We start from the raw sequence: 12330 nt of genomic DNA, 5'->3' as shown, positions 1-12330 counted from the left end.
CAGAAAGGGAGGCAAACCCCTTGCCGGTTCTTCAACTCTGATCAGAGAGACACGTGAACTTCCTTCCACACTTCGCGGGTCAAAGCAAGTCACAAGGCCACTCAGCACTGCAGTGGGAGGGGCGCCAGAGGGAGGGGTCTTGGGATGCTGGGTGGACAAAGTGCGTTCAAGGCACAGCACACGGGAAAGAGAGTCAGGGCGACCTTGTACAGGGCCCCGTGAGTTTGGGAAGGACCTGGAGCTCGTTGAGTGGTGGGAAGGATTTGAGCACGAGGATGATACATTCTGATTCATGTTTCTGAAGTAGTGTCTCACCGCAGCGTGCCGGAAGGGGACCAGAGTGGAAGCTACTGCTGTGGTCCAGGCAGGCGGGGAGGGCAGCTTGGACTGTGGCAGGTGTTGGGGGCCGTTGAGTCTGGGACAGACGGTCTCTGTCCCCTTTGTCTTCTAGCTCTTCCAGTGGCTGCAGTGGCAGGTTGGCAGGTCCCTGGCTTCACCTGGCACGTCCACAATGGACGGATGAGGTTGGTGCCTTTTCGTGCCATTGGCCATTTGCATGTCCCTGTGAAGGACCTGCTCAAGTCTCTGCCCATTTTAAAATCAAGTCGTTTGTCTTTTTCCTGTGTATTTCTAGGAGTTCTTTACACAGTCTGAGTCCTTTGTTGAAGGTTGCAAATATCTATCCCGGTCTAGGGCTTCCTTTTCCCTCTCAGTGGTGGGATGAACGCATGTCTTCCCACGTAACTAGTCCAGTTCAGCAATATGTCTTCCGTGGACGGTGCTTTCTGGGTCCTGTTTAACACACCTTTGCCCCCGAGTTCCTGCTGATACTCTGCCTCGCCATAAGCTTATCGTCTTAGCATGCACACTTAGGGTACACGCAGGATGGCTCTCTGATCGTTTTGTGTGTATGGTGTAGGGGCGCTTGTTATTCTACAGGGTTAGCCCATCGTTCCAGCAACTTTTATTGTGGAAAGAGCCACAACCTTCCCTGCAGAGCTGAGGGGGCCTCTGTTGAATCAGGTGACCACACGTGTAGATGGGTCCGTTTCCAGCTTCTCCAGTCCCGGGTACCTCCTTGTGCCTCACGTATAGTCAGAATGAAGGAGAGCCCATAGGACCTGCTGGTGGTCAGATGTGGTCAGAGGGAAGGTTCCAGGTCGCCTCCACGGGCTTTAACCTCAGCAGATTTTTTTTTTTCTTTATCAATTTCATTACTGATAAAGCTGATTGGAGAACATGAATGTGGGTTTTAAGGCCCGTAGAACTCATACTACCACCTCCATCCATGGTTTGACCTTGGGACAGCCCACCTGAGGGACAGCCTGTGTCCGCAGGACATGCACAGTCTCCAGGATGCTGCCAATGCCAGCCTGGGGAGGGGACAGGAGAGTTGGTCCCCAGGGTTCGCACCTTTTAAACGGATCAGTGTCTTGCAGTCGGGAGAGAACGGACAAGTCAAGGGCCTCCGCCGAGCAGACCACCACTCTCCTCTCCTGGGAAGGAGGGGGCATGGGAGGAGAGGGGAGGAGGCAGCACTGTGATGGGTGCTGGTTCCTTGTGGAAACACAGTACTGAGCTAAAGGGGCGTCACTTCCCACCCCAGGATTCCTCAGAGCTCTCTCCCAGCTCCCTGGGCGGAGGCAGGTAGGGTCCAGCGTGGGCTGGGGAGGACTCATCCCTCAAGGCTGCCCTCCGTTACGCACAGGCCATGTCCCCAGTACCCCTACCCCTCCTGTTCCACGGATGGGCGGTTGGCTTCATCCCAAGAAAGTTTGGAGCAGGTGAGAACCGTGCAGTAATCAACTCAAGGGCCGCCCTGAGGTCAAGGCTGAAACTTCACTCCCTAAGCATCTGTCTCCCCTGAGCCTCGTTCCCACTGTCCAGAGAGGCTTCCCAGCACCTGTGCAGGAGACCGAATGAGAACAAAGCCAGCAATCTGAAACTTTGGGAATTGAGAAAGTGTAACCCTCCTCCCACATCAAATCCCTAAGAGAGGGTAGTCCAAAGCCACAATCACCTTCCCCCATAAAGTTCAAAGACATTGAAGTTCAAGGTCTCTTCCTTCTATGGCATCTTATGTAATGGAAGCTTCTCAACCAAACAGTCCTGAGGCCACCAGGTGGCTGCCTTCCCTTGCACCTGTTCCAGGAAGCAGGACGGGCCTGAAAACACAGCCCTGCAAGTCCACGTGGCCCGTCAGGAGAGCTCCCCGCCCGGGACGTAAGAGCTGCACCCGTCCCTGGTGGCGGGTTCCTGGTGGCCGGATGACTCACGTGGATGGCACAGTATGGGTCTCGGGGGGACCTACCATGCCCCCCCCCCTTTGGGACTTACTGTTAGAGTGAGCTCAGGAGCTCTCACCTCCGAAACAGGGCCCCCATCTCAGGACAGACTGTGGCCTTTTGCTCAGAAGATGCCAGGTTCATCCAGGTGAACTTGGCTCACTCCCAGCTGGAGCTTCCTTGGCGAGCGTCCTCAAACCTTACACAGCAGAGCCTTAAACTCAGAAAATCCCCACCTGCATCTGGTGAATAAACATTCAGGCACCGGCTTCAAATCCCAGGTCTTTTTATTTCTTTTTTAACAAGTTGAATCAAATGAAATTGCCATTTTTTTTGTAGGTTAAAAATGGTGAGACATCAGCAGTTTCATGTGGGTCAACCTAACATGTCCCAGGGTTGGGTTGATTGCCATTGCAAGACGGGCAAGAAAAGCAGAGATGCAGGCGTCCGACTGCCTGGGTCGAATCCCGGTTCTGCTCCCCTTTAGCTGCAGACCTTGGGCAAGTCACCCAACCTCTCCTCCTAGGATCGTTACGAAGATTCCATTAGTTAAAGTTAGGTAAAGTTCCTCGAACGGTGAGTGGCACGTACATAGTAAGTGCTCAAGCAGGGTTAGTTGTTGTTTTTAGTGGTAACACTATTCGTAGCTGAAGGTAGGACATGGTGGTATGGAGAAGGACAAGCAGGGGAATAACCAGGAGCCCTAATAGGCTTGTTTTACAAGGTGAGGACTTGACAGGTGGTATAAGAAGTTACTGAGTACAGGCCTATATGGGAAAAGAATCTAAAAAAGAGCGGACATATGATTCACTTTGCTGTACATCTGAAACTAACACAGCAAAGTAAATCAACTATACTCCAATAAAATGTTTGTAAAAATAAATATAAATAAATAAAATTTTTCGAAAAGCAGTTACCAAGTACAAAACATACTCTGAAATTGACAAAACATTGTTGGGAAAACTAGAGTAGAGCTAAATAAATAGACCTCCCATGTTCATTCATGGGCTAGAAAGTTTATTCCCCAAATCAAAAAGAATAAAATACTTAGGAACAAATTTAATCAAGGAAGTGCCAGATTTGTACACTGAGAATGACAAAAAAATTGCAAAGAAATGAAAGAAAAACTAAGTGGAAAGTTATCCTTTGTTCACAGATTGGAAGGTTTAATGCTGTTAAGATGGCAGTACTCCCCCAGAACAATCTACAGATTCAGTTCAGTCCCTCTCACAATCCTAACAGCCTCTTTGTGCAAATGGAAAAGCTGATCCTAAAATTTTATGGAGTTGCAAGGAAATCCAAATAGCCAAGGCAATCTTGAAAAAGAAGAACGAAGTTGGAAGACTTGCACTTCCTGATTTCAAAAGTTAGTACAAAGTTACAGTAATGAAAATGGTGTGGTACTGGCATAAGGATTGATGTGTAGATCAACGAAATATTTAGAATTGAGGGTCCATAAGTAAACCCTAACATCTATGGTCAATTGCTTTTGACAAGTGTCAAGACCAGTCAATGGGGAAAGAATTATCTCTTTAACAAAGAGATAATCCCTACGCCACCAGGGAAGCCCAAGCATTTATTTTTATTGTTAAAATAGATATGGCCTAAAGTTCATAAATCAAGAAAAAGAAATACTGGATATTGTCTACATTATGGCGATGAATACCATTTTAAAAATGGCCAGGGCTTCCCTGGTGGCATAGTGGTTAAGAATCCGCCTACCAATGCAGGGGACTTGGGTTCGTGCCCTGGTCCAGGAAGATCCCATGTGCCACGGAGCAACTAAGCCTGTGCGCCTGTGCTCTATGGCCTGCGAGCTACAACAGCTGAGCCCGTGTGCCACAACTGCTGAAGCCCACGCACCTAGATCCCGCGCTCCACAAGAGAAGCCACCGCAATGGGAAGCCTGTGCGCTGCAACGAAGAGTAGGCCCCGCTCACCACAACTAGAGAAAGCCCGCACACAGCAACGAAGACCCAATGCAGCCAAAAATAAATAAATAAATGAAATGAAATGAAATGAAATGAAATGAAAATGGCCAAATAAATTGTCTCTGAGACCTGGAACTGGGGGTGGAAAGAGACTCCAGTTTTATTGGAGTATAGTTGATTTACATTGTTGTGTAATGCTTCTACCATTAGCTCTTCTCCTGCGTTTGCTTTGTCACCCTGTGGATGAGAACCATTTCCTCCTCCTGCCCTGTAACTGGAGGGGCCAGCCAGCCATCTGCCACCCAGACTCACCTCCGCAGGGGAGTTCACCCTCATCTGCCTCAATGTCCTGCCTCTTCCTGAGCTGCAAGCCCTTTTGCTGGCCCCTAGGGCCCTTGGGTGCAGGGACAGCAAACTCCTCCACAACAGACATTTATTTTTTCACAGTTCTGGAAGTCCAAGATCAGGTTGTTGCAGGATTGGTTTCTCTCTCCTTGGTTTGCAGATGACCGCTTTCTCCCCGTGTCCTCATGTGGTCTCCCCTCTGTGAGTGCATCCCTGGTGTCTCTTCCTCGTCTTATAAGGACACTAGTCAGATTGGGTTCCAGCCTGCTATGGACTGAATATTTGTGCCCCCGTCTCCCAACCAGAAAAACCCCAATGTGATAGTATTTGGAGGTGGGGCCTTTGGGAGGTGATGAGGTCGTGAAGGTGGAGCCCTCGTGATGGGGTTAGTGCCCTTATAAGAAGAGACACAAGTGAGCTTGTCCCCTGCTCCTTCCCCCAACGTCTACAAGCCAGGAAGAGAGGCCTCACCAGGCTGATCCTGTGCTTCTAGTCTCCAGAACTATGAGAAATAAATGTTTGTTGTTTAAGCCGAGCCCCTACTCTTGTTAAAGAAAATTATTCTGACACTTGTAAAAAGGGCAAAGAAGACGTTATTTGAGACTGTTGCAATAGGAGAGAGAGATGGGGCTCAACTCCAAGTACAAGGAGGAAGCCGGGTATTTGCTGCCGAGGAGCAGAGTGAGGGCTCAGTGGATGGAAAACTACTAGGAGACATCAAGGCAAGGAGATTCCTTTTTTTTAAATTTATTTTTGGCTGCGTTGGGTCTTCGTTGCTGCACACGGGCTTTCTCTAGTTGTAGCTTGAGGGGGCTACTCTTCATTGCAGTGCGCGGGCTTCTTATTGCAGTGGCTTCTCTTGTTGCGGAGCATGGGCTCTAGGCACACGGGCTTCAGTAGTTGCGGCACGCAGGCTCAGTAGTTGTGGCACACGGGCTTAGTTGCTTCACGGCATGTGGGATCTTCCAGGACCAGGGATCGAATCTGTGTCCCCTGCACTGGCAGGCAGATTCTTAACCACTGCGCCACCAGGGAAGCCCTAAGGCGGGGAGATTCTTGATAAACAGACCTTGTAGAGTTCTTGCTAGAGGCAGGCCAGGGACTTCTACATCAAAAGAGGGGGGACCTTGATCGAATGTCAAGGGTGATCAGATATGGGGTGGGGCAGTCTCTCTAAACTGACTTAGCAGGATTCCTGCTAAAAGTGGCCTAGGCAGGCCCAAGACAAGGTGTTGGGGGGATGCTAGTGGAGAAGAGGGCTCAGAGGAGCCTGACCAAGGTTTGGTCAAGGAGTCTTAGTTACCCTAAAGGCCTCTTTTTCATTTAATCACCTCTTCAAAGACTTTATCCACAAATATAGTTACATTCTTAGGTGTGTGTTGGGGGGTGGCACTTGACATATGAATTTGAGGAGGTCACAGTTCAGCCCATAACAAGGACACATTGTGCAAGCAGATAGGGTAGGGGGTCCCTGGAGAAAGAGAACCAGGCATGGCCTTCTCAACACAAGAGAAGCCATTTTTGGCCTAAGCCACTTTGTTTTTTTCTGTTTGTTTGTTTTTGCTTTTGTTTTAAAATTGTATTTTATTTACTTATTTTTTGGCTGCATTGGGTCTTCATTGCTGTGCATGGGCTTTCTCTAGTTGTGGCGAGCGGGGGCTACTCTTCATTGCGGTGCGCAGGCTTCTCATTGTGGTGGCTTCTCTTGTTGCTGTGTGCGGGTCCTAGGTGCTCAGGCTTCAGTAGTTGCGGCACATGGGCTCGGTAGTTGCAGCGCGCAGGCTGTAGGGCACACGGGCTTCAGTAGTTGTGGCGTACGGGCTTCAGTAGTTGTGGCGTACAGGCTCAGTAGTTGTGGCTCGCAGGCTCTAGAGTGCAGGCTCAGTAGTTGTGGCGCACAGGCTTAGTTGCTCCATGGCACGTGGAACCTTCCCGGACCAGGGATCGAACCCATGTCTCCTGCATTAGCAGGCAGATTCTCAACCACTGTGCCACCCAAGAAGTCCCCTAAGCCACTTTGTGATCTAAGCTTGGCCACAGTGCTTGCCCTTAAACTGGTCTCAGTAATTAATGATCTTTGGGGAAGTGAGGGAATGCAGGAACACAGGAAAATCAGTAAAGAAACAATAGTTGAGACTCTGACTCAGCACCACTCCCGTGGTCTCCATCCAGAGTGCATCCCCTGGGTGGAATTAGACCAAACCAAGGACATTCTGCAAAATCCCTGGCTTGTGCACTTCAAAAATGTCAGTGTCCTGGGTATTCCCTGGCAGTCCAGTAGTTAGGACTCCACGCTTTCACTGTTCAATCCCTGCTCAGGGAACTAAGATCCCACAAGCCACACAGCGCAGCCAAAAAAAAAAGGGAGGGAGGAAGGAAGGAAGGAAGGAAGGAAGAAAAAATGTCAATGTCTTAATACAAAGAATAGCTAAAGAGACTCAGCCACTGAATGTGGCATACGGTCAGGGACTGGCTATGCAGGACACTGTTGGAATGATTGGCAAACTGAGGAAGATCTGTTGGTTAGATCATAGTTTTGTATCAACGTTAACTTTTTGTTTGTTTTTTAAAGTCTTTAATTTTTTAAAAGCAGTTTTAGCTTAACTTCTTGATTTTGACAGTTGAAATATGGTTATAGGAAACAATTCTTTGTTTCTGGGAAATACACACTGAAGTAGTTGGGGGTAGAGGGACATTGTATCTCCAACTTACTCTCAACCATTCAGAAAAAACATAGATAGATGGTAGATAAATTGATGACAAAGACTTAGATACATATTTTATATGTAAGAATCTGAGAGAGACACACACAGAGAGAGAAGTGTAAAGCAAACATAATAAAAATTTAACATTTGGAAAATCTGGATGAAGGGCGCCTGGAAATTCTTTATACTATTTTACTATATACTATACCACTACAGTATATACTATACTATAGTGGTATAGTATATATACTATATATATACTATTATATATATATATAGTATATATATATACTATACCACTTTTCTGACATTCTGAAATTACGTTAAAAATTTTTAAAAAATTTTTATGCTTGCCCTTTAAAACAACACAAGTTCATTGTCTCTCACAGCTCTGGAGGCCAGAAGTCCAAAATCACGGCGTCGCAGGGCCGTGCTCCCTCTGAGGCTCTGGCGGGGCTCATTCCTGCCTCTCCAGCTCCTGTTGCTTGCGTGTTCTTGTCTTGTGCCTGGATGACTCCAGTCTCTGCCTCTGTCTTCACATGGCCGTCTCCCCTCTGTGGGTCTGTGTCCAAATTTCCCTCCTGTAAGGACACCAGTCATACTGGATTTAGAGCTCCCCTCTTTACTCACTATGACCTCATCTTAAGTTGATTGTATCCTCAAAGACCCTATTTCCAAGTAAGATCACACTCAAAGATTCAGGGGTTAGTAAAAGTTTAACATCTGGGAATCTTTGAGTAGCTGGGAATTCTTATACTATTCCCGCCACTTTTGTGGCAGTCTGAAATTATGCCAACATAATTCGGAGCATAATTTAAAACTCCCCACTGGAAACCCTCCCAAGCGCCCCAGGTCTTTGAGGCTAAAGTCCAGATCGTGGCCTGGACTCCGCCTCCCCTCCCACCTCTGACCGCACCTGCTTCCGCTCTGGCCACAGTGACCTTCCCTGCTTCCCCGGACACCCTGCTTTCTTCCTGCCCCAGGCCTTTGCACTGGCTAACTTCAGCCGGGGACATCCTTCTCCAGGACAAGATGTGGTGCCTGAGCTCTCTGCTCAAGGGTCACCTGTCCACAGAGACTTCTGACCACAAGATCTGGGACTCTGCCGCTCCTGTCTTTCTCCATTCCCCGCTGTATCATTCTTTATTATCAGTCTCATTAGTGGAAGTTTTTTATGAAGTGATGTCTGTTGAGCCCCCTCCCCTAGAACAGCAACCCCACAGGCGCAGAGGCCATTTGTCTCAGCTTGCTCTGTTTCCCATGCAGTGCTGGGAGCAATGCGGGCACGTGGCCAGCGCACTAAACAGTTGGGTGCTGGGCCAAGTAACTCCATCCTGTATGTCTGCCCAAGCCTGGCGGCTCCGCCTTTCACTTAGTCACTACGGTGCAGGAGAAACTCAAGGGTCAGGGATTCTCCATTCAGCTCGGAACCTCAAGAGGCAGGCAGGCTCTTTAAAAGTCGGGAGCACCCAGTCTGGAATATTGTTATTAGCGGTCGCCTTCCCAGCGACCAGGGCCATCCTGGCCGTCAGCCTTTGGCGCCTTTGGCGCCTTTGGCGCCCGTGAGAGCCTGCCGGCAGCCCGGCTCCCAGCGGCTTTGTGGCTTCTGGCCATGTCCACGTGCGCTCAGGTTCCCTCCCTGATGGGAGCGGTCACCGGGCTGGGCAGACAGAGGGGCTCGGCCGGCGAAGCACTGTGTATGCTGGGCCCTTGGACCGTGAGGGGCAGGAAATAAGTCGGGACAAACCCGCCGTGATGGATCCGAAGCCCAGGTGCAGAGCGCCTACTGTCTGCGCGCTGGGTCCGCCCGCAGCTTTCAGCCCCCTGGGGTCCCGCGACCAGACAGAACCGTGTCCGGTGGTCGCGGGACCGGGCCAGCGTGAGGGGACCCAGCAGGCGGGATGCGTGCTGAGGCTCATCCTCAGGGCCTTCCAAGTCCTTCTTCTCTCCAGACCGCACGTTTTTAACTCATCAATCAATATTTATTTATTACACTCCCGCAAAGCAAGGATTTACCCAAGTAAACCAGAATCGGGACATTGGGTACAGAGTGTTCGCACACCCCTGGATGCGGGGTTCTGGTTGGGGTCCCGGGGCGGGAGGTGGGGAGAGGGTAGGGGTAGGCGGAGCGTGCTGGGGTCCCGGGAGTGAGGGGAGAAGAGGGGACAGAGGCCACCGCCCCACGGCTGCGTCAAAAGAGTAGGTGATGGGGGTGGGGTCTTGACCCAAGGTGCAGCAGTGGGGGAGGGATGGGGGCGTGGCGGGTGGGCGTGGCGAGAGGCGGGTACGAGAGAGGTGGTGCCGCGCGATCCGCAACTCGGGATTGGCCGGAAGCCGGACCCCGCCCCTTCCTCTCGGCCAATCGCCTTCCTTCCACTCTGGCCGCCCGGTCCCCGGGGTGCCACCCAGCCACGGGGTCGCGCTTTCCGGGTCACCGCTCGCCGCTCCCGGAGGCGCCCAGCCCGCCGCTTTTTCCCGGTCTCGGTCCAGGTGAGCACTTGCCGGACCGTGACTCGCCCCACCCCTAGGCGGAGGGATCTGGCCGGGGTCTGGGATGGGGTCCCCGCCTCGGCAACCGCTGGGCCGGCGTTGCATCATCCACATCTGCCAGCCGCGGAGCTGGCCCCGCGCCCCCCGCGTCCAGGACCCTCCCCTTATCGCGAGTCCAGACTGTCTTGAAGCTGGGGGTTCCGCGTCCACGTGGCCCAGGGCCTCCACTCCAACTCCTGCGGCTGCGGAGGGGACGGCAGGGGGCGCGAGCCGGGGGGCGTCGAGCTGAGACTTTCGGAAGATGCGCTCTAATGGTGCCATCATTGATTTTTCGCTGCATTTTGGATGGGAAATTGTTGTCTCGAAAATTGCTCTTTTCTGCCAGTTCTGTGGAGTGGGCGGGGGGGAGCGGGGTGTAAAATATTGGTGTAGTTGCGTAGGCTGCACGGGAGGTGGCTGCCCGAGGGAGCGCAGGGCGCGCAGGGCAAACAGGGCCCTGCCTCCAGCACGTACTAAGGGGATGGGGGAGGGTGCCCTGAGACCCTCACTTCGAGCCCTAGGCTAGGCGGATGGCTGAGCTGGAGAATGGGGAGGGGTAGTGGGGAAGGAGCAGGAGCGCAAAACTTAGCCTCCCAAGAGTTACCTGGGGGTGTTTATCCCAAACGGTATCCCCAAAAGCCCCTCCCAAAGGCCAGGTGACCGGGCGGTCTCCAGATCCTCTGTAGCGTCTCAATTACCCGCCTGAAAAGTCTCTCTTTGAAACGGGAGTTTACTACCTTCCGCACCCTTGGCCCTAACTGGCCCCCTTGGGCCGACTGGTGCGCGCGTGCAGGGCGCTGGGGGGCGCGGGGGGCGTGACCCCAAGAGGGTCTTGGGGTTTGGGGTGCGGCAGGAGCCAGCAGGACCGCGCCAGGGGAGCCCGCCTTCCCAGCACGCACGTGCGTCGGCGCGCTGGGCGCTGTGCCCGCGGGGAGCTGTGCCCGCTGGGAGCTGAGACGGGCTGCGCTGGACTGAATCCGCGGGTTCGAACCCGGGTCGCCCAGCGAGGGTCCCGCCGAGTGCCTGTGGGTTCCATGGAGGCTCTGTCGGTCTCGATTTGAGTTCCCAGCAGCCCCTTACCTTTCGGGAGGTCGCTACAGGCGGGGCAAGTCGCCACATAGGAGGCGCAGGGCTGCCTGCGTCTGCGTGGCCGGTCTGCGGGGTGTCCTGGCCAGGGGGCTGCCGGCCTGTCGGCCTCTGATGGGGAGAGAGGTCTACGACAGGGGCGCTTCTGCACGACGGAAGAACCACCTACCCGCGGGCGCACCGCGGAGCGAAGGCAGTGTTCCGCTTACCACGGGGGCTTTTTGAAAGGTGGAAGAAGGACGCGAGACGTCCCTCCGTGGTTTCACGAGGGGAACTGAACGCCTGAAAAAGTACTTGCTGATCCAAAGACTTGAAGGAACCTCTGCTCTAGGCACGTTTGGGGGCAGATCGGCTGGGAGGCTGGTTTCTCCCGGAAAGCCGTGCGCCGCGGGCCTCGTGGATTTGAAACGGATGTGATTGCCAAGTGGGGGTCTCCGCTTCCCCTGCGCTCAGGCTCCGGCCTGGGCATCTGGGGCGACCTGCTGGGCGCTGGTCTGCACCTGGCCCTGCGCTGGGGGACAGGGAACCATCTGGGGCGGCCTCTGCCCTTGTTGATGGTGGCGGTACCCAGATGGGGCCGCTCCCGAGGAGAAATCCAGCGGGTCCACGAGCCTCCATGTGCACCTCCAGCCCAGTTCCGCCTGGGCCACCGAACCTTTTCACAGCAAACTGCCTGCCGAAATGTCCTGGGGAGCAGAGGGGCAAGGCTGGGGGCTGGAGGAGTGGTGAGGGCTGCACTCAGAGGTCACCCCGAGCCACATCCCCTACCTTGAGCTCCTCGCAGGGACCTTCCAGACCCACAGGGCTCCAGAGACTTGGGGTGGGGGGAGCTTTAGGATTACAGGAAAGTTGAGAAGAGAGCAGAGTTCTCACGTACCTCCCCCCTCACACTCACGGTTCCCCCTATTATTACCATCTTATGATTTTTACAATTAATGAACATTATGGTTAACTAAAGTCCCTACTTATTTAGATTTCCTTAGTTTCCCCTAATACCCTTTTCTGTTCTGGGATTCCATCCAAGACACCTCATTCCATTTAGTTTTCACTGCTCCTTACGGAGTTGGAGCCGTGGTGAGTGTTCGGTCGTCAGCCTGGTGAGTGATGGCTCCGCGCCGGCCGTGGACCAGTCCTCTGTTCCTTGTGGGAAATCACAGGGCGGGAGCCGAGCGGCTGAGCTCAGTCCTGAGAGGTGGGCGTTTGCTCATTGTCACCAGAAGGAGCTGGGCGGGGCTGCAGCCTCTTCTTTGAGTGTGCCCATTCCCTTTCCTTTCTTTCTTTCTGTCATCTATTTTAGGGTTCCATGAGATTTTTAATTGATAAAATACATGTAATATACTGTGTATTCATAAGTGTGTAAATTTCAGTAGCAATACACACATTCACAGTGTTGTGCAACCATCACTATTATCTGTACCCCAGACTTCTTCCTCATAACTCTGTACCCAT

At 52.5% G+C, this 12330-nt stretch overlaps 1 protein-coding gene across 1 annotated transcript in view; it reads left to right on the top strand.

Moving 5' to 3' along the window:
• The first annotated feature begins 9681 nt into the window (after positions 1–9681).
• The window catches only part of CBS (cystathionine beta-synthase), a 30474-nt gene continuing 27825 nt past the window's right edge, over positions 9682–12330 (top strand). The window contains exon 1 of the mRNA XM_065876166.1: positions 9682–9756. The gene's annotated coding sequence lies outside the window, so the exon portion shown is untranslated. The remainder of the gene's footprint in view (positions 9757–12330) is intronic.

The sequence above is a fragment of the Phocoena phocoena genome, chromosome 4 (genome assembly GCF_963924675.1).
Source record: "Phocoena phocoena chromosome 4, mPhoPho1.1, whole genome shotgun sequence".
Classification (NCBI taxonomy): domain Eukaryota; kingdom Metazoa; phylum Chordata; class Mammalia; order Artiodactyla; family Phocoenidae; genus Phocoena; species Phocoena phocoena.
Note: the sequence above shows the minus strand (reverse complement) of the source record. Positions and strands in the feature narration are given on the sequence as shown.